We start from the raw sequence: 22,685 nt of genomic DNA, 5'->3' as shown, positions 1-22,685 counted from the left end.
GCTATTGACATGACTTAGTGACTAAACAACAACAATTGACATGTTAGGCTTGCTTTTTTGCATCATAGTGATTTCTCCAGAGATTACACATTTATCTTTATCACTTTACTTTCAAAACATATTTTACTACTTCCTGAATAGTTTAAGAACTAAGGACAGTACATTCCAAGTACAATGCCCCCACCCTTTGTACTCCTGTTGCCATTGGTTTTAGTTCTAAAAGACCATAAACCTCCATCTTCCTTTGTCATTATAACTTCAAATGACTGATTTTAAGTTTTAAAAGTCCTTTTAATTTATAGACCAATTCACTCCTTCTTGGGCCCACTCCTTTCCATGGGACCAGGTTTTCCTCTGAAATTATTCTTTTAGTCTATAGAAGTCCTTTTTAGCATGTCCTGCTCTTCTGGAGATTGGTTCTTTCGGCTTTTACTTGTGTCGATATATCTTTATTTCATCCTCATTTTTGGAGTTTATTTTCACTGGATATAGGTTTCCAGGTTGACAGGTTTTGTTGTGTTTGTTTTTTCCATGCAGCACTCTAAAGATGGCATTTCCATTGCCTCTGACCTCAATTTCTGATGAAAAGTCAATTCTCATTCTTGTCATTGTTCCTCTAAGTCTGCGATAAATCCATAAGAAAATTTTTTATCCTTTTTCAGCGATTTGACTATGATCCCACCTGGGATTTTCTAAGCTTCTCAGACAGTGATGGTTTGGGGTTTGTTTGTTTGTTTTCCATTAGTTTTGGAAAGTGTTTGGTCCCTATCTCTTCAAATATTTTTTTCTGACCTTTTTGCTCTCATCCTCTTTTCCTAGGATTCCAGTTAAAGTGTGTTAGCCTTTTGGTGTTCTCCCTTAGATCAAATGCTCTGTTTTGTTTTTTCACTCTTTTTTCTCTTTTTGTTTCAGTTTGGATGATTTCTATTGACATGTCTCCATTGAGTCTTTCCTCTGCTGTGTTCCATCTGCAAAGCACACCAACAGAATTCATGTCTGACATCCCATTTTTCATCTCCAGTATTTCCATTTAGACCTGTTTTTAATATACTTTCTAGATGGCACAGTGGTAAAGAATCTGCCTGCCAATGCAGGAGACACAAGAGACATGGTTTCAATCCCTGGGTTGGAAAGATCCCTGGGAGTAGGAAATGGCAACCCACTCCAGTATTCTTGCCTGGAAAATTCCATGGACAGAAGAACCTGGAGGGCTTCGGTCCATGGGGTTGCAAAGAGTTGGACATGACTAAGTGCACACATGTGCACACACACACTCCCATCCCTCTGCTGAAATCCTGTATCTGTTCATCCATGTTGCCACCTTTCCTACTAGATTCTCTGACAAACATATGATGGTTATTTTACAGTTACTGTCTGATACTTCCTCAAGGGTGGGGGTCTCTCAACACTCCTACCCTCCCCCAGTGGCAGATAACTTCTGCCTCCTATTCTTGAAAGGTCAGGAAATGGGAGAGTATTTTTTTGGTTCTCCTGCTTAAACTACAGGCTTGGGTAGGTCTCATGTACCTATACCACAGGGAATTTTCTGTCCATTCTCCTGTCCTGACCCCAATCTTCCTAGTGAGTTCTCAGTAGAAGTCCATGGACAAAAGTGAGTACGAAGACACACCCAAGTCTGGAGCTTCCAAGAATTCTAAACTGTTATGCTAACCCGCACGTGGCTCTTAAAAATTCCTTTAAACTTAAACTCTTTCCGTCTCACTTGGTTCTGTGATGGTTACCTCCTCCTGCAGCTCAGCCCACAGTGAAACACTCATGGGTCCCACCTCTTCTTGAAAGGGCTGCTACCCTTTGGACTGTAATCATGCATGATTTTATAAATGGGCTAGCTTGTTCTTATTGTTAGGATGGCAGTAATATTCTCTTCCAACTGTATATATACTGGGCAGAAGCCCTCATTAAATATAAATATGAGTAACTAATGACCTCTCTCTTTTAGTATGTATTTATAAGATCTTAGATACAAATTCACTTTTTGTACATTTATTCTTTTCTAGTGAAATTATAATCAAACCTTACCCTTTTCCTTTAGTCCCGTAACTCCCTGCACATAGAGCTTATGAATAGTAATGGGGTAAGGCATTTGTGTGCAATCAAAGACAGAATGGATAACATTAGAATAACTATAACATCTGTTGTAGTACCATGAAGCAGGTAAAGTAACCAGTAACACAGTATCACAGAGCAGGTAAAGCAGGTGGTATGTTACATATGCATGATTTTATTTCTCACAACTCAATGAATTAGATACTGTTTTCCAGATGAGGAAATTCACGTTCAGGGAAATAAAATGACTTGACTAAGGCCACATAGCTAATAACTAGAGAAATGAAGACTTTAACCAAAGCAGTCTGGATTTTAGAGTCTACTTTTAACTTCCATTATACAAAGGAGTAGTAAGGGATTAAATGTTTACTTAAACTAAAATTTTTATGTTCATGATCTGACATCTGAGTTCTAATTCATGTAGCTCTCCATACATCCAGGGTCAGAGCAACACACACACGCACCCTTTTTTCACACAAACCCTCCACCAGGAAATGCCACTCTCCCACTCGTGTCACCAGAATGTCCTTCCATCACCCTACTGCCTTCAGGAATAGCCTCCCTCCAGTGAGCAGAGGGCCAAGACTGGACAGAGGTTTGCAGAGTGTGGCAGCAGAGCAGTGGCCCCAAGTAAGATGAGCCTGCAGATGAGTCCAAATGCAGAGGGAAGCTGGACTAGCCAGGGAGAGCCCTGAGGCCTCCACTGACCACCCGACTTGGGGAGGGATTGCAGAGCCTTGGTGCACTGTGGGTCATCAGCTAACTGATCTGAAGGCTAAATCTATGCTCTTAAGGAATTGGAAGGAAAAATTCATGCAACTACATTTACAGTTCAGCAGCATAACCTCCCCGACAATCTGTCTAGAATAGGGCTTGCCTTTCTTGAAGCAGTCTCTTGGCTGTTCAAAGGAAGACTTTCCCAAGTCACTTTAAAAACTAAAGACGTTGCCATTAGGGCCAAAGAGATCAAAAGCACCTTAATCTCCTCTATCAGCAGGCCAGCCACTTACCAAGTCTGAGAATGTTCCCCACGCGCTGCTTCCTGAGCCTGCCTGACAGTCCCTGGGATTGGTACCTTGGATCTTGGAAAACAGAAATATGGTTTTACTTATGCAGGTCTCTATCTCTGGGAGATGCATGGTATGATAACACAGCGGCCCAATCGTCTCCCACCCCAATGGTTGCAAAATGGTATTTCAGAATTCATAATTGGAATAGCTGTGGTTGCTTTCTTTAAAGAGGGATCAAAACATTGAAATCCATCCAAGAGCCCTGCTCCTGTAACCTGAGAACGGGCGGCATTCATTAATGGAGTACACACAAGGCACTTGCCCTCATGTCCTTGAGAAAGATTCCCTCAGCATTCCTCAGCATGGCTCACTTGGGAAGGCACAGCTTGTACAAGAGGCTGGTATTGCAGGCTTCCCTGTTCTAGGCTCTGTCTCATATCACTAGGCTGCTGACAAGTTAAGGTTGCATTAACAGAAGTACACTTCCAAGAACAAAGGAGGTGAGGCCCTTTCTGCTTCTGTATGGCTAACTTGTACAGGGTCTACTGCATTCTGAACGCTTGCACTTTCAGGTGGACTGTGCTCAGATGGTAGAAGCGTCTGCCTACAATGCAGGAGACCCAGGTTTGATCCCTGGGTCAGGAAGATTCCCTGGAGAAGGAAACAGCAACCCACTCCAGTACTCTTGCCTAGAAAATCCCATGCATGGAGGAGCCTGGTGCAGGCTACTGTCCATGGGGTTGCAAAGAGTCAGACACGACTGAGCAACTTCACTTTCACTTTGCCAAAAATAGGGTGAGTTCTGTGGAGGGGTGCTCAGGATGAGGGTTGATCTGTGGCCAGGACATATAAAGTGGTTATACAGTATGGATGAATTTAGCCTGCTTATATTTTTTACTTCTGCTTTATTGATTAGCACTCCATCTCATACTTAAACCCTCCCCACTCTGCACAGCAGGCTCACATGTACTGATCCTTCTTCCTCAACTAAAGCTTGGACTCCTTGACAGGAGAGATGATGGGTGGTTAACACACAACACCTGACATGCCCAAGAATATTTGTTGGAGGAATGAACAAATAAATAGACAAACAAAAAGGGCTGCCTTGGAAAGATGGATTCCTACATGCCAGTATTTTTACTCAAAGAACAAGCCACCTCACCCATCCATGAGATGATGGGAAGACCCTGGTCTGCTGATGTAAGGGGGTAAGGACATTCCACCTCCCTCCCAAAGAGATGCCAGGGGCTGAATGATCAAGCTTCTTCAGAATCTATGAGCAAGTGGGGCTCCCACTATAGAAAGCATAATAATAAATACCAAACTGGAAGAAGTCAAAGATAGAGGTCAAAGTGGAGTCATGAAGCTGTGGGGCCTCAGGCAAACTGCTTAGCAAAATCCGTCACTGGGCTGACTCTCAGAACCCAGGCAGGAGGTTGGCACCTGAAATGAGGCTGGCAGTGGAGGAGAAGCAAGAGGGTAGAAGGACCCTGCCATGGACTGCACTTCTAGGATAGGAGAGTGAAGCTCATCACTGCGGCTCTGTTGTTACCCACACAAACAACACAGAGAACACACCCAGCCCCTCGTAACTGTGTTCCCCTCTAGCTTCGCCCACTAGGAGGCTCAGGGTCTAATGCAGAGTCTACCCCCCAAAAGAGCACTGGACCTGTGGTCTTTCTTTCTCACCCCTCTTCTATGGGACCATCAGCTCTGGGAGTGGAGGACTGTGGTTGCTGCGTTCATTGCTCTATCTGCACAGGCAGGCACATACTCAGAACTCAGCAGATACTTGCTGAGTGACTGGTCCCACCCATTTCCTCATCCTTCTTCTCCCTTACCCCAGTTTCTTCCCTTATTTAATGTTTATCCTGCTATAGCAGCTGTGTTTCTGAAACCACCTCAGACCCTCTCTTGTACAAGGTGGGGTACAAATAGATACATGAGAAAAAGAAGACAGAACAATAACGAATCCATGGGTACATCAGTCAACCGTGCGGCTTATGTAATGTGGCTCTGCTGACCTTTCTCACTCCCTCCCAGAGGCAGCCCCGGAGGGAACAGGCGCAGAAGGCGGTGGTTCTGAAGTTCAGCTTTGTCCTTAGGAGGCCCTCCTACCAGGCTGCTCCCAGAGATTATGTTACCTTCAGACCCAGCTGAAGGGTTGCCTAGCAACACTCACAGGACTCTTCACCTCTAAATCCCTCGTTTGTGTCTTACGTGTACACAGAGCGGTGTGAGCCTGACCCAGCGCACCATCCTCCTCCACAGCTCCCCACCTAAAACAGGCTGCTCTGCCTGTGTCATTGGAAATGTCTTCTATGCCTGTGACTTCCAGCCTGGACCTGTGAGCTCCCGTCAAGCATGAGCATGGAGGAGGGCAAGCAGATCACGCTTCGAGAACCAGAGCCACCATCTCAGATGAGCACAAGCCAGAAAAAAAGCAAGGAGAAAGAGGAGAGATGAGCTGTGAGCCCACACATGTCCTATCAAGACCCCATCACCCCAAGAACTGCCTCCTCTGAGATTTTTCTCCTCTCAGGAAAATGCTTTATTTTTCACCCAGAAGGTCAAAAACATGTGAATGGGTAAATAAATGAAGTGTTGCTTAAGATCATGTCTAAACAGTGTACAAAAATAAATATCCTCACTCTAAAGTAAGACAGTATGCAGTGTCCATCTGGGGAACTGGGAAAACAAGGAGGGGGTTGGGAGAAACCGCTCCATAAGGGCCTTCCCTGGTGGCTCATGATGAAAGAATCCACCTGCCAGTGAGGGAGCTGCAGGAGACGCAGGTTTGATCCCTGGGTCGGAAGATGCTCTTGAGTAGGAAATGGCAACCTGTTCCATATTCTTGCCTGGGAAATCCCATGGACAGAGGGGCCTGGTGGACTACTGTCCATAGGGTTGCAAAGAAGCGACTGAGCGCACACAGCTTTGTAAGACACAAATTTCATCTGTGGCTTTCCAGAAGCCAAGAAAAGGAGCAAAGCAGTCCAAACTCATAGACTCCCAAAAGTGGGCCAGAGGAGTTGACGTGGGCAATCACCCCTTTCTTCAGGCTCCAAGCAACCTTGCCAGGCAACCTCCTCGCTGCCAGCAAGGATACATTTCACCACGGCCTCTCTAGCTGCATCTCCAGCTTAACGACCAGGCAACTGTCAACTGCAAGAGTGTCCATAGAAAACACCGCTCTTTTCCCTTTACTCAAGGAGCCAGCCACGTTTTCTTGTACTGGGTCTAAAACCAGTTACCTCCATCTGGCCTCTATACCTCAGCCAAAAGTTAAAACATAAGCATTACACACATAAAAAAGCAAAAGAGCAATTTAAGCTCTTTATGATGAAATGTATTTTTGATAGTGAAATGAAGAACAGACGAGGGGAAAGGGTCGAATCAAGATATTTTGGAGCTGTGCTGGCCAATAGGTAGCCACTAGTCACGTAGGTCTACTTAAGTTTAAATACAGTGTATTAAAAGTAGATAGAAGTAAAATCTAGTCCTTTTGTTGCACTAGTGTCGTGTTAGTGGCTCAGTTGTGTCCAACTCCTTGCAACCCTATGGACTATAGCCTTCCAGACTCCTCTGACCATGGGATTCTCCAGGCAAGAATACTGGACTGGGTGGCCATTCCCTCCTCCAGGGCATCGCCCTGATCCAGGGATCGAACCTGGGTCTCCAGCATTGCAGGCAGATTCTTTACCATCAGAGCCACCAGGGAAGACCATTATTGCACTAGCCATATTTCAAAAGCTCAGCAGACACATGCTGCTAGTGGCCACTGTATCAGATGCCTAGGATTATAAAGAACATTTCCATCATTGTAGAAACTGCTACTGGACTGCACTGCTCTGGACCATTCCAAGAGCAGGCTGTGGTCACAACACTCCATCCCCAACATGGTGGACTCTGTCAACAGGCCCTGCTGGATGCCCATATGCCCCTGATCAGCACTTCTAAGCTGCACTCTCAGTCTCAAAAATAAAAATCCCTACACCCAAGGCCAAACACTTCTGGTAGTTTTCCTGGTACCCCCAGATCTGTGTCTCAACCAGACTTAACCCCTCATGCCATCAAAATTTACCATGTAACCCATCTCCGGAGCCACACTTTCATACTTCTTTAGAGGGGTAGTGGATGGAGTGGTGGCCTCCTAGAACCTGTGACTGTAAACAAATTTATTTGGAGAAAGGGTCTTTGCAGATCCAATTAAGAGGAGGTCACCCTGGATCCATCAGTAAGCCTGGATCCAATTAGAATCTGTGACTGTGAACAAATTTATTTGGAGAAAGGGTCTTTGCAGATCCAGTTAAGAGGAGGTCACCCTGGATCCATCAATGACTAGTGCCTTTAAAGGAAGAGGAGAAGATACAGACAGAAGGGAAGGCCACATGAAGATGGGATGCGGCAGAGACAAGTTACACAACTCCAAGCCACAGAAAGCCCATGGCTGCCAGCAGCCCCCAGAAGCTACATGTGAGGCATGGAACAGATATTCCTTCAGAGACTGGGGGAGCAACCAACCCTGCCAACACCTGCATTCTGAGCTCCTGGCCTCCAACACTGACAGAATAAACTTCTGTTGTTTTAAGCTACCAGGTTCCTGGTAATTTGTTACAACAGCCCGAGGAAACAAATGCAAGGGGTTAATGGCACATTAGGACTGAATGGGCTTCCTCTCCCTAAGGAATCCACTCCTGGCCTGTGGCTTGCAGCCGGGACCCATGGGCACCCTCTCCGAGCATGAGCAGACACAGGCGAGCAGGCTGAGCCCCAACCCCAACAGTTCTGATTTGCAAAGGCCAGAAAGAAGCACCTGCTGGTAATAACAGAGTAATGTGGGGACAACGAAGCCTCCTTGGGTCTCCTCAAATGATGCTACACAGATGGCTGTGGTTACACCTGTAGCCCCCTCCCTCTATGGGGGCCAGGCGGCACTCAGCCCCTTCTCTTCTCTTCTCTCCTGCTGGTCTCATTCCTACTCTTATTCTAAAGCTCATCCTAAGACCCACTCACTTCAGGAAGCGTCTTCAGACCATGCCATCCCAGTGTGGCAGCTGCAGGCCGTGGCAGGAGGCCTGTGTTCTAGGCACAGCCGCACTCTCCTGGGGAAACCCCTTTTAGCCTGTGTCTCTGCATCCCTCAGGGCCTCGCTAGGCCCCCCTGCAGTGTGAGGGGTGAGGTTAGACTGTCTTGATGATTTCCAGCTCTCGTGCAGTCCTTTCACCAATTTGTAGCATTATTCACCTTTTTTTTGCCTGGCATGCAATAGATATTAAATAATAGCAATGATATGAATGTTGATAATAAAAACTAACACCAAGCCAGTCATGACATGACACTAAATGCTTTACATACATACATACATAATGCTTTACATTATCACAGTCAATCCATTTTTTTTTTTTTTTTTTGATAGATGAATAGAAAGAGGGAGGAATGAGCAGGGAGGGGAAGACTGGACCCTAACCAAGTACCAGACTCACCAAGGAAGAATCCTGGTTCCTCTGGCTGGACTCTTCATGGAGCTTGACTCCCCACTAGGGGCTCAGTAAACATGGGGAGGGAATACCAAAGAACTTCCAGAAAAGCCACCAGATTTAGGAAACCCCTAACATCCAAAGAGGGCACCCCCATTCCTCATGGCCTGGCACCCCCACCCCCTCCTTTGGAACTTCTGTGAGGACTCAGCCCTGAATGAGAGCATGCGGACGGTAACAGGATCTCTGCATTGATGCTGACCTAGTGGATCTCTGAAATTTTTCTCCAGCCCACTGGCCTAAGTGCTTTGGAACAGAGATATGTGGAGACCACGCAGAACCATAACCCAGGAGGATTAACTCCCGAGTTAATACCTGCTAGATGTCAGGAATCATCTCCGTCGCTGGAGAGCTGTCTGAAATGACGCATTCCCTGCCACCTTGGGCTGCCCCTCTGGCTGCCACGTTTCACCTCCGCTTGTTTATATCGAGTAACCTGAGCTCCGCACAACTGACCGAGGTGTGTTAGTCCTGACACGGCCCAGAGAGGCCAGGGCGGTGGCTGTTGGCCTTGTTCTCATTACTCTGCGGGGAAGGGGTCCTTGCTCACGTTACCCCAGCGTTCAGAAGCTGGGGCATGAGGCTGGCTCCCCAGGGGCTCAGCCGCTGGATCCAAGAGCACAAGGTAAACCCTGGGATATCCCAGCAGCTCATATCACTGTTGAAGCCTCAGGAACTTGCCCCATGTGAAGCATTTGCGCCTCCTCCCACGGGACCCCAGGGAAGGCAGCGGGGCCCCCTGGCCCACCTCGTGGTGCCAGAAGAGAGGCGCCTCGTGCTATTAGCTCAAATAAGGAAAACACTGCTGGGGAGATTGAATTTTCTGCAGGCTTGTTGAACTTGGTGATTTCTGAGTGCTTGGTGCTGGCAGGCATGGGGGAGTGGGCTGCCAGTCTGCGATTTATCAGCTGATTCTTGAGACTATGCTTAGGTTTATTAAATCAGCATGAGTCACTTTCCTGCCTTCCTTGCAAACATGAATCACCAATTATCAAAATCCAAGGAAAACATGTGACTCGACAATTTCAGGGTCTAGAGTGTCTGGGAGACAGCTGGGAGAAGGGTGCTGTCTACCCAAGGTCTGCCCTACTGGCGAACAGAACCACCCCGGGCAGGGCAGAGAGAAACGGCCAGTGGACCGCCTGAGATGACAGGTGCGCGCGAGGAACCATGCAGGTCTGGGCCTGTCTCCACCCTCGTGGCCACATCCGCTCCGTCCTGCTTGTGCCAGGCAGCTGGTTGTGTATCGGGGCAGAGAGAACAGGACTGGCCTGGGCTCTGCCTTCACAGAGCTTATGGTCTAGTAGACATTTTTGAAGTGATTGGAACCCTGTTTCTAGTTCTTTCCTAGCTGGGAAAAGTGGGGCAAATCACTAAACCTCACTGAACCTCAGTTTCCCCATTCTGACGCCTGCTCACAGAGCTGCAGTGAGGAGTAAACAAAAGAGCTCGTGTACATTGAGTTCCTCCATGGTGCCTGGCACACCACACCTGCTCAACCGGCATCTGCCATTTTTCTGTAAAGAAGGAGTGGCCTGTGGCATCCTACCAAAACTAAGGGCCCTCCACCAATCCCTACCGACCCTCCTGGTTGTGCCCAAACAACCCAGAGTCTGGGCACCAGGCTCGGTTCCCTGGGGACAGTGTATTGGTACCCCAGCAGCTCTAGCCACACGGCAAAACTCCGTCCTAGGTCTCCTGCTCAGGACTCCTGGCCCCTGGAGCCTCAGCACTAGCTTCAGGTCATCTTCCCTGGCAATCTGTAGCCACCTTTCTTTCTTTTCAGCCTTTCTCCTCTGGGCTTTGGCCAGTAGGTCCTGACCCCACATTCGGCCTTCAGCCCTCACCTCTCTCCAAAGAGACCAAGATGGCAACGAGCAACTTCCTCCCCACGGCCCAGGTCACCCCACCACCCTTGCCCACTCTCCTCTAGAACAAGGTCCAAAGACTAGACTCTTCCCTTTAATAGTCACTCCTCGCTCTCCTACTTCCCCGGCAGGCTTTCCTCCTGGACTCTCAGTATTCAGTCCCAGGCCCTGAAACATCACCTCCAGGCCAAGGCTACACACTGCTCAGTCAGGGCAGGGCAGGGAGGCATTCACAGGCATGAGAGTGTGTGGGCCTCTCCTAGGACTGAGCCATGAGACAGCCCTGGGTCCGCTGTAGGCAAGGGGCATTACATCCGCACAGCTGGTAGGCACTGCTGAAGCCCTCCGGATGCCAGGCCGTCTCCTTTCATCCTTACACAACCCCGCCCAGTAGGGATCACGCCCCACACTTCAGGGTACCTTGAGGCCCAGACAGGCAAGGCAAGTGGCCCAAGGTCAACACGTCAGGAGTGAAGTCGCCAAGGGACGGACCTACCTCGGCTAGAAGGAAACAGCGGGGCAGGACTATCCGTGGAGGCCGTGGTGCAAGACAGGAGGACCGAGGAGGTCGTGGGGGACCCTGGAGGCCTCGGCTCCTTCCTGTGCTCCTACTGGCCCACCTCCAAGGCAGGACTCTGACATTGGGAAGTGCACCCTCCTCATGACCCGCTTGGAGGAGTGAATCTACCCACCCACCCCCACTCCCCTCCAGACAAAGAGCCCTGTGCAAGCCCAGGACATCCTCAAAGGTGGCAAAGCTGCCCTGACTGAGGGAGAGTGTCCCTCGAGGGACTACCAAAGGCCAGCATGGAGGAAACACAGCAAAACCATCACTGTGACTACGTTTTTGTGACTGCACTACAGAGAACTCCCTTTTCTATATGTAGTTCTTAAATGTTATTTTCTATATGTAGTTCTTAAATGTTATTTTCTATATGTAGTTCTTAAATGTTATTTTATTTTTCAATGGGATTTTTAAAAAGCAAATATCAATAGTGGAAGAAGAGGAGGCAGAGGTAGAGGAGGAGAAAGAAGGTGAGGTGGGTGGGAAGTATCCTGCAGCTAAGCACGAGGACGTTCGCAGCCTGTGGACCATTCCCCAGGCTCCACTTCCCCAGACGTGACATGCCCCCGATGTCCCCAGAGACATCGCTGACCAGCACAGTATCTAACAGAGCAGGTGCTGTGATCACCTAGGGCAGAGGTCAGAGACAGAGCCAGGTCTCTACACAGAAGCCACCACTGAGGACAAGAAGATAGGGCTGCTCAAAAATGGGGACTCCAAGGACTTCCCTGGTAGCCCAAGGGCTGGGTCACCGAGCTCCCAGAGCAGGGGACCTGGGTTCGATCCCTGGTTGGGGAGCTAGATCTCACATGCCGCAGCTAGGAGTTTGCATGCCACAACTGAAAATCCCTCATGCTGCAGCTGGGACTCAGCACAGCCAAATAAATAAATACTTTTTTTTAAAAATGTGGGACTCCAAGCCATGTACTTGTACTCTGGGGTCCCAGACCACATCTGGCGCTCTGGGATGCAGTTCTGGGGTCCCCCTGACAACTCCAACAGATGTGGAAGCATCTACCGATCACAGGTGCCCTCCCCCAGGAAAGGAACTGGGACTCGGACATCCCAAGGCTCATTGCAAACCAGTCCTTGACTTTCTGCCCAGAGCAACTATCTTCACAACAGAGAGCCCTGCACCCTGGGCAGAGCAAGGCCTGCGCATACCTTCCCCGGAGGCCGAAAGATGCTGTCACCAGCACATCTCCCCACAACTCTCTGTCTGCCACTGATTTCCCAGGACAAACAGCCCTGACCTGGCCCTGAGCACAGATGTGCTGACAGAGAGAGGGAGGGGTGGGCAACAACTGCCTGTCACTGCATCACGCCGCCCTTTCATGCCAGGATGCAGAGGGGCCCGGGAAGTGACAAATGTGTCATGGTAGGGGACCAATTATACATGCTAATAACAAGTTCGTGCCAGGGCCCCGAGTCACCCAGATGGTAGAGGGGATTTATGGTCCAAACCTGATTTCCCAGAACCCAGTGTAGGCAGGAGCAGAGACAGAACCTGACAGAGCCCTCTTCCAGGTCTCGCTGGGAGCCAGGGTATTTTTGGAGGGCTCTGGCCTCGCCTGCTTGCTGTACTTTATTGCTGGCAGAGAGACGGGAAATTTATTACTTTACAAATCATACCGTTCGCAACATAAATGAACTGTCTGGCTGCGGCACGCTCGAGCCCAGATGATTTGCGAAATGTCTAATGGTAAGCGGAGTTATGCTATCTGCTTACGGCCTCCGAGACAAAAGCCAACCATACCGCAGAGCATCTGCACAGTGTAACTCGAGGCCAGCAAATTGGCCGCGACTTATAAATGTTGGCTCAGCAGCATTACATAACTCGGTATGCTCGGCCAGGGACGCAGAGGAGCACGGGGCAGCCCCCGGGCCCAGGGAGCCAACCCTGACGGGGCTGCACATGCATGACAGGCAGGGCACCATGGGGGCTCGGGGCCCGAGGTCAGGGCTGGGCTGCGTTCCACAGCCTGGCCAGTTCTGAGGCCTGCTAGCAATCAAGAGGTGGGGTGGGGTGGGCTCGGGGGCCTGCCTGGGAAAGGGGGTACTTGCTAAGACCTTTCTGCTCCAAACTCCCCAAACCCAGGCTGGGAGGATGGTTGTGAAATCACTGCAACCCCGACATGCAGGCAAGAGCCTGGCAGTACCCACAGTTCATGGAAAGGAGGTGGGGGGCGGTGTTCACCCTCTGCTGGCTGGCCTGATCAGCGAGCAAAGAGGGTCAGTCTCATGATCATCAGCACCCACAGGCTCGCCTGGTGCTCAATGTGTGGGTCACCAGGAGGTGAGAGGAGATGGTACACCATTTACAGAGAAATCCGGCAAGTCACTTGTTCTTGCTGAGCTTCAGGCTCACGTAGGAGGTAGAGTCAGGATTCAAACCTAAGCTGTTGTGATTTTGTTCTCATGCATCTACTTTGAGCAAGGCACTTAACCATCATCATTTTCACAGAACCCTAAAAACAATCTGTGAAGTATGTAGCAGCATCCCCATTTTACACATAAGCAAACTGAGGCTCAGAGGAGTCATGTCCCTTTTCCAAATATATTTTTAGTGGGTGGCAGAGCCAGGACTCAAGCTTAGGATGCTCTGGTTCTGAAGTGTCTATTTCTCCCACGGCACGTGACTCCGAGGACCCAGAGTGCCAACTCACCACCCACACTGAGTTGTTTGGGACAGTGCCATCAGGCACTCAATGGGTAAGAAAAGTCCAGCAATAGACTAGTAAAGGGCTTCAGAAAAGAGGGGCCCATGCTTGCCCCCAGGAGCTCTCAGTTCACTTGTTCTCAGGTGTGAGCCCCAAGAAGCATGAGGTGGACATTGTCTAGGAGGTCCAGGGGAGGGGGTCACTGGGGAACACTTCCAGGCCAGGGGTCTTTGAGTCACTCAAACTCTGCAGTGGCCCAGGAGGAGCAGCAGAGACCTTGCTTCAAACAAATCTGCACCCACCTGTGGCTCAGGGGCTCAGGTGACTCTCAAAGGGCAGGAGAGGGACCCAGCAGATCTGGTCCATTGATTGGCCCATTGGCCGATGGACCAAAGGGCCCTGCTTGAGTGCACAGACAATCCTCAACTCAGGCTTAAAACACAGCACCGGGAAAAGGTAAACTCCTGTAGATGCTCAACCTGTGAAGTCTTCAGCTTAAAAACAAAAACGCTTTCTGAACAGTTGATTTAAAAACAGAGAGCAGTATTTTATAACACTTTGATCTGCAAAAATAACAAAGCTGTCTTGTTCCCATACAGAATTTCGACTGTGCCACTTGGCATTGAAACGAGAACCTGTTTACTGAAAACTTCGGAAAACAGCCTCATTTTGTGCACGAGTCATGCTTGGCCCTGAAGATGTCGTTCTCTCACTGTCTCACACACTCGTGCATTCATTCACTCACCTACTCACTTGGCAAAGCCCATGTCTCAAATCCCAGCAAAGGCCCAGCAGAAGGGGTCTCTGCATCTCTCAGTTCCCGCCATGTCACATGCCAAATACAGATTAGGCCCTGCCATCTCTGGAGAAGCTTAAATGCAGTTAATGGACTTTTTATAGCATGTAAACGTCACCCTCAGTAAAGATGCCTGTTAGCCACATAAGCAGTGCACACATGTCCACGCAGAGCACAGGCTGTGGGCGGGTGGCAGCACCCACTGTCAGCACCTGCCCCACCACTGAGATTGTTTTCAGGCCTTCCAGCCGGGGGACTGGCATGTCTCTGTCAGGAGCTCTGGGCACATAACTTATACCTTGTATGACGGCTGCTTTCAGGAAGGTGCAGCAACATTCACTGCTGGATCTGATCTTTTCAGAGAGCCCCTTAGCGTACAGGAAAGTTGGCTGTGACCTGGACAGGAAGCCACGGAGAAAACACTCTGGTCATGAGCTAAACCACCTTGAGCCATGATGATCCCTAAAGAGGCACCAAAGGAAGGCAGTTCTTTCTCCCGGCGGGCACACATTCTAAGAAGTTCACATGCCTCCCCAGCCCTGGGGAGGGAACATCTTTTGGAGGAACAGGGGGAGGTACAAAAAAAAAATACTTCTGGACCCAAGTCAAAATTCTCTCCCTAGCCAGGTACTGACCTAGCAGTGGGGAGCATGCACACACAGCACAGGCCCTAGGCTCTCTCACACACAGCACCTCTCCCAGGTGAGAATATCCCTGACTGGTGCCAACAGCATCAGCAAAGACTCTGAAGGCACCTCCTCAAGCCTTTGATGAGAAAGAGCCAGGCCACGTGCTCCACAGTAGAAGAAGAAGAAACCACAAGAAATTGGTTTAACTGATAAGTTCCAATAAGCAGTGATCTTCCATGGCTGAGTCTAGGGACCCTGGGAGAATCTTACAGAGCTTTGGACCCTCTGCATTAAAAGGCAGAGACATCACTTTACCAACAAAGGTCCATATAGTCAAAGTTACGGTTTTTCCAGTAGTCATGTGCAGATGTGACAGTTGGACCATAATGTAGGCTGAGCACCAAAAAATGATGCTTTTGAACTGTGGTGCTAGGGAAGACTCTTGAGAGTCCCTTGGACAGCAAGGGACTCTCAAACCAGGCAATTCTAAAGGAAATCAACCCTGAATATTCATTGGAAGGACTGATGCTGAAGCTCCAAAATTTTGGCCACCTGATGCAAAGAGCTGATTCATTGGAAGAGACCCTGATGCTGGAAAGGCAGGAGGAGAAGGGGGTGACAGAGGATGAGATGGTTGGATGGCATTATCAATTCGATGGACATGAGTTTGAGCAAACTCCAGGAGATAGTGGAGGAGAGAGGAACATGGCATGCTGCAGTTCATGAGGTTGTAAAGAGTCAAACACAACTGAGTGACTGCCCAGAAAAGTTCACACAACACTTTTCATCCCGTGTCATAGGAAGCTCAGATGAAGACGTTCTACCATAAAAGTTCCTCAACACAAGAAAACCAAGGCAGCCAAGAGACCCACAGGCAACTTTTACCCTCCCAGCCTCTAGTGCTCTAAAATACACAAGAAAAGAGCCATACCTGTGGTCAGAAGATGGTCCAGGACCCACTCTGGGCCTCATTTGGGTCCCTGACCTCTTCTCAGCCAAAATGAAAATGAAGACTTCGGCTTTTCAGCATCCTAGTGGGGCACCCTCTCAAACTTCAGTTTTTCCGCCTGCACATTAGATGCCAGGACTGTCCACCCAGCTCTCCCTGCTGAAGATACTTCTGGCAGGCTTCAGTTTCCCAGAAGATTCTGCCTCAACACCCAGAAACTGTACCAGACATGGCCCTGACCTACTGGCCCCCTCTCAAGACTCGAGAATCCCCTGGACAGCAGGGAGATTAAACCAGTCAATCCTAAGGATATCAATGCTGAATATTCATTGGAAGGACTGAGGCTGAAGCTCCAATACTTTGGCCACCTGTTGCATAGAGCTGACTCATTGGAAAAGACCCTGATGCTGGGAAGGATTGAAGGCAGGAGGAGAAGGGGTGACAGAGGACGAGACGGTAGGATGGCATCATGGATTCAATGAACAGGAATTTGAGCAAATGCCAGGAGATAGTGAAGGGCAGGGAAGTCTGGTGTGCTGCAGTCCATGCGGTCACAAAGAGTGGACATGGCTGAGTGATGGAACAACAACACTGGCCCCACCCCAGGAGCACTGACTGCCATGTTTTCTATTGTCTGCCCTCTGTATTGCCCCCAGAAGTCTACACCAAACTGATCCCCTGTGCTGGAACTTGGAATGAGAAAACCCCAAGAGAACTGCAGAACAGCAGAGGTTATAGCTGCAAATCATGATATTTCCCAAAGCCAGCTCTCCCTAGGCTGAGAAACAAAGCCAGAGGGCAGAGGAGAGGGTGAGGGCCCTCCACTGTCAGGTGGAGAGAGGCAGGCAGAGGGGAGTACCTGAACCATCATTCCTACCTGTGGGGCCCAGTAGTCCAACCCTGTGACCCACAGGTTGCCACCTACAGCCTGAGCTGAGCTGGGAGTTGGCTACTGGGCCCTAGGGACACTGAAACCCACAGGGGTTCCACCAAGCATGTCTCCATAGACTCATGTTCTTTAAGCCCAAACAGGGAAGGAGGAGGGCTGATCACCCCACACAGGGGGAGGGTCTCTGGAATCTAGCCGAGCACTGTAATCCTCTGGGGAGCTTCAGAACACAGACCCAAGGGCAACTGACTACATAGATCTGGGGTGGGGGTGTGCGTTGACAGTGTCACAAAGCCCCCCAGGTGATCAGGATTCTGGGCCTGGCTTAAGAACCACTAGTTTGGGCCATACACCCCTTGCCTCACAAAAACAGAATCCCCCATATCTGGATGGCAAAGGACAAGGTTTGGGGAGTAATGGTGTTTTCTGGGAAGTTCCTCATGAGACTGGCCAAGCCTGCTCTCCTCTCTCTTGGAGCTCCAGATGCCACCCAGCCTCCTCCAGGAAGCCTACCCTTCTTATGTGGGCTCCTCCCTGAGCCCCACCTTCCCCACACTCGGCCATCCATCTGCTCTATGATTTCCAGTCCATACCACACATGGAATCCTTGTCCTCAGGGAGCTCCTGGCCTTCTGGGGCTGGCCTCTGGCCTCTAGGATGTGGAGCTATCTGCAGGCCTCCTCTGAGCTCTAGGTTCAGGCCTGGCTGTGGGCTACGTGGGTGGGGCTGGCTGTTGGAGGCTGACTGACTCCTTATTGACCTCACAGATCAATGGTGGCCCCTGTAGCCAGGTGCCTGGGTGAAGAGGAAACTGGCCCAGCAGGTCTTCACAGGCAGAGACAAGATACACCAGAGACCTGAGCTGGGGCCCCATGACTCAGTCCAGAATCCAGGCTCATTCCAGCAAAACCTTCATACCTCTTGTTAAGTAACGGCACTCAGAAGGTCAGGTATGGGGGAGGCAGGATTTGGGAAGAGAGGAGGGGGAGAGGGAGAGAGGAACCTTTCTGAAGCGCCTTCCAACCCAAGCAGAGGGCTGGATTCCCCAAAAGCCCGGCCCTCGTGCCAGCTCCTGCCCTGGCCTGCCACAGTCCTGAGCTATCCGTGCAGCTGGAAGTGTACAGGCGTGGAGAAGGCCCCACCATGCAAAATGTGCATTTGATCAAGGTTGAAAACATGGTGTAACATGAGTTCTCCTGATCTATTGGATTTCTGCAAAAGAGCCCTGAACTCCTCACTCAAGTTCAAACTCAGGTCTCAGGAAAAATGAGTTTGTTAATTCAAGCGATTCCCCGGTGGTTAGTAGTTTATACCACATGCTTTGAAACAATGTGGCCTGAGTCAAGGGAGAAATTGAATGACTTCCTAGGGGAGAGGCAAGGCCTATCTGTTAACCTTGACAGGCTCTGAGGCCTGCTGCACTGGCTGGCCTGGCCCTCTGAGCCCCCTCCCACGAGGCTCAGGCAAGGACTCCAGCTCCGCTGCTCACATAGCCACACAGAGTGGCCCCCACTGTTCAGAAAACAGACAGCTTCCCAACCCTCCCCCAACCCCCGCCCTGCAGGCTGGAGAGCTGGCATCTGCCATCGCTTGCCTCTCTAAGAAGCCTGTGCCTCCAGCGGGCACTGGGGTCCACCAGGACTCTCCCACCTGGCGGACCCAGGGAGCTCGTGCTGGCCAGTATGGATGAGAGATAGGGTCAGCCTTACTTGTGGGTTGGTCTCAGACAGTAAACTGTAGGGAAGACCCTTTGAAGAGAAGACTGATTACTAGAGAAGCCCTCCAGACTGCCTGGTAAACTCCATTCCCTCATACAGAGAAGATATATTGGGCACCTGTTTCATGCCAGTCTCCATCCTAACCCATAGACACCTACCTGCCAGTGTGGACCGGGAGAATACACAGGGGACAGTGATGGAACAACGATGATCACATATTAACAGCCTTCTTCAAGGCCCTTCCCAGGTGTTCATCCTCACAACAACCTTTGAGAGAGGCACAGATGGGTAAACCGAGCCACAGGTTTCAGTCATTTGCCCAAGGTCACCCAGCTGGGCATCTGGAGTCAGGCAATCTAGCCCCAGAACCTTTGCCCTGACCACCACTGGATCACTGTCGTCATCATTATTATAACGAAAGCGCTGTCCTGCCTGCTGATCCTTCACAGGCACAGCCTAGCCCCCAGGAAGTGGTACCCTCAGGGTCTAAGTAAACCCAGGGTCTGAGGCAAGGGCTCGGCCTGCTGGACCCCTGCCCTGGCTCAGTGGACCTCAGACAAGATCTGCAACCTCTCAGTTTCTGCTTCCCTCACTTTAAAATGGGAATGATAATTACCCATATCTCGAGTTCTCGAGATAATTACACGAAACAGTGAAGATTAAAGGGCTTAGCGCTTTATGGCATTTGCAGATAAATGCAAAGTCCTTGGGGCTTCCTTGGTGGTCCAGTGGCTGAGAATCCACACTCCCAGTGCAAGGGGCCTGGGTTCGATCCCTGGTCAGGGAACTAAGATCCCACATGCCAAAACTAAGACCCAACACAGTCTCAATAAATAAATTAACTAATTTAAAAGTCTGGTAAAAGTTAGCTACTCTTTAGTAATTATAGGTATTAATATGTGATATATACAATGCCAGGGCACATAAGCCCTGATCAGGCCAAAGCTGGGGGAAAATATCCATATTTATAACACTATATCTATACCATTATTATTATTCCCAATGGGGCTCCCATTCCACACTTTACCTAAAGAAAGTATCTTTACTCCCTACCCTAGATAAGCTGTGTGACACTCCCCTTTTCTTCCCCTCCCCTAAAACCCCACCACAACCTCGAGCTCAAACACTGGTGCCACTGGTCATGGACAACAGACACCGCCACCAGAAACAAGACAAGGAACAAGAAACACTTGCCACTTTTCAGGGGTTTGAGCATGAAACCCCCTGATGAATTGAGATCTTTTGGCAGCATGTTCACACGTCCTTCCAACAAGTCCACCAGGACGGGAACATTAAAACGATGCAAGGCCATGCTGTTCACAGGGGGAGGCCCTGATAACGCCACGTCAGGGAGCACCAGCAAAGCTGACCCATTTCCAGATTTCAAACCTCAACAAAAGCAACCGCCCAAGTGCACACCCCTTCTGTACCCGATTCTCCCCCTCTGAATGTGGATAGGGGCGCGGCACTTCGCTGTTCAGTCGCTAAGTCATGGCTGACTCTTTGTGACCCCATGGACTGCAGCCCAGCAAGGCAGAGATTAGTCTCTCCTGCCAGGGAGCAGGTTAAGAACCAGAGAGGTGTGGAGATGTTCCCCGAGGCAGCTCAGTTTGTGGGACAGAGTTGGGACAGAGCCAGGTCTTCTGCTTCCTGGATGCTTGGCTGGGGGAGGGTGTGGCACCCCACACCACACATCTCTGGAAGGCTAAACACTCCTTGTGCTGGCTGCTGGGCCAAGAGGTGGCAGATCTGACTCACAGCACCCTGGCCAAGCGTTCCATGAAATCATCCAAAGCCAACAGGAGCTCCAGGAATAGTCGGGCCGTAGCTGTGGCTTCCTCCCTGGCTGGAGGCATCTTCAGCTCCCTGGGGCCTGGACTAAGCCCCACTCTCCATACACACAGAGGACACATGCTGAAAACCGGCCGCTATTCCCAGACAAGGCCCACCCCTAGCAAGGCTGCCCAGCACCCAGGGGGATGGCCACCCCAGACCCGCTCTAGCCGGCTGCTGCCTTCGCAGTGCCGACAACAATACTCACCAAGGGGACTGAACAGACACGGAGATGCTGAGCTCCCCAGCCCCGCCCCACCCCACCCCAGAGAGCAAAGGGCCGCAGCCACATCCCTAGACAGATGCCCTAATCCCATCTGGGCTCAGGTTCACACACACCTTTCACATCTGCGGCAGCAGCCCCGAAAGGCAAGCACGAGACAAGCAGCAGCTGGCCATGGAGGGCAGCTGAGTGGGACAGGCCCCACATCCCTTCCTGGGACACGGGGTGGTGGGAGGAGCCGGAAGGGCCTCTCTGCCTCTGGGACAAGCCTGTTCAGCACCAGACCTGGCAGCACAGGGCACAGAGAGCTGAGAAATGGGCCCAGTTTTCACCCTACCAAATCCTTCAGGATGACTACGGAAGCCGCGAAAAATCAATTTTCTGCCGCTTCTTCGGAAGCTGGGGCTTATTCTCCGAGTGTGCGGAACCCTTGGCTCAACTGTTCCCCATCAGCTCCCGCCATGCTTCCGGGGCGCCCAGCACGGCCTGCCGCCTCCCTTTCCCCTAGACTCTCAAACCCACACCCACGGCTGCACCAGGGCGAAGAACAGAGGCCTCATCTGGGAAAATCAGGCCAGGAGCCGGCTTCCTCCAGGAAGGAAGGAAGTGCTCCCATTTCCAGAACACCAAACCATTGGCAGAGGACCCTCATACACAGCTGCGCTGGGAGACCAGACTAAAGTCAGGAATGGGATGGTAGATGAGCTGCCGGACCCTGGAACCACAGGGCAGAGATGAGAAACTCTGGGCACTGACATCAGTGCTGGAGCTTTCTCAGCATCAGTCTGCTGGTTGTGCCAGGCCCTGGGCCAAGACTGTGCCCAACCCCACCCCACCCCACCTTCCTCAGCTGCAGGACCTGACCCGGGAAGCTCCTGACTTGTCCTGGCCACAGCAGCCGGCCTGGGTGTGCTGATGCCTGGGCAACATGTGTCACACACATGCACCAGCATTCAGCAAGGGCCGACCTGGTCCTGCCCCTGGGGGCCCCAGAATCACGGCTGTCACTCTGCAGCAGGGCCCACTGAGCCAGAGGACCATCTGTGTGCAGCCTGGGCAGGCCCGTTCTCGAAGGCTTGGTCCTCGCTCTTTCTCTAGTCACTCCGGACAGATCCCAGCATAGTTTTCAGTTTGCTCTCCATGATTCTCAAGGTGTGGTCCCTGGACCAACAGCAGCAGCATCACCTGGGAACTTGGATGAAATGCATTCTCAGGCCCCACCCCAGGCCTCCTCATTCAGAAATCCGGGGGTGGGGCACAGCCGCGTGTGTTTTAACAAGCCTTCTAGATGATTCTGATGCAACTCTGGATGGCTGTGTTGTTGGGGTGGGTGTGGCAGGGGGACAGGACAGGGGGCCAGGAGCTCCTCTGCTCTCCTTCAACCCACTGTAGCTGCTTACCAAGCTAGCAAGCCTGAAGGAACCCCTCTGCTCTCCTGGGCTGCTCCTCTTTGTGGCCCTGGGCTCTTTCTGGGCCCTCTCACCCTCAGGAGGCTGAAAGGTTACCCCACTTCTCACTGCAGACCCCCAAACCCCAAGAACCCAGACTCATCATGAGTTGATGACTATCAATTGTTTATTCACATCACAAATTAAAATAATATTATACAACACACACTGACCACATCCCCATCTCAGGAGTCTTTGCTACTCCCTAAGCTAGAACTGAAGCTGAAGCTCCAATACTTTGGCCACCTGACATGAAGAGCTGACTCACTGGAAAAGACCCTGATGCTGGGAAAGCCTGACGGCAGGAGGAGAAGGGGATGACAGAGGATGAGATGGTTGGATGGCATCACTGACTCGACGGACACGAGTTTGAGCACACTCCGGGAGATACTCAGGGAATCTGCAGTTCACAGGGTCATAAAGAGTTGGACATGACTTAGCAACTGAACAACAGCAACAAAGCCAGATTTCTTTTCTCCTGACCGGCACA

The 22,685-nt window shown here is 50.6% G+C and overlaps 2 long non-coding RNA genes across 11 annotated transcripts in view; both read right to left on the bottom strand.

Moving 5' to 3' along the window:
* The window catches only part of LOC104969177 (uncharacterized), a 273,877-nt gene that overhangs the window by 104,934 nt on the left and 146,258 nt on the right, over positions 1 to 22,685 (bottom strand). The window lies entirely within an intron of this gene.
* On the bottom strand, positions 105 to 11,160 carry LOC132345749 (uncharacterized). Its single transcript, XR_009495271.1, has 2 exons — positions 3,078 to 11,160; positions 105 to 968 (listed from the first exon to the last, which is right to left on the bottom strand). It is a non-coding gene; the product is annotated as an uncharacterized lncRNA (long non-coding RNA).

Source organism: Bos taurus, chromosome 7 (genome assembly GCF_002263795.3).
Source record: "Bos taurus isolate L1 Dominette 01449 registration number 42190680 breed Hereford chromosome 7, ARS-UCD2.0, whole genome shotgun sequence".
Taxonomy (NCBI): Eukaryota; Metazoa; Chordata; class Mammalia; order Artiodactyla; family Bovidae; genus Bos; species Bos taurus.
The sequence above is the reverse complement of the archived record's forward strand: the minus strand, read 5'-3'. Positions and strand labels throughout refer to the sequence as shown.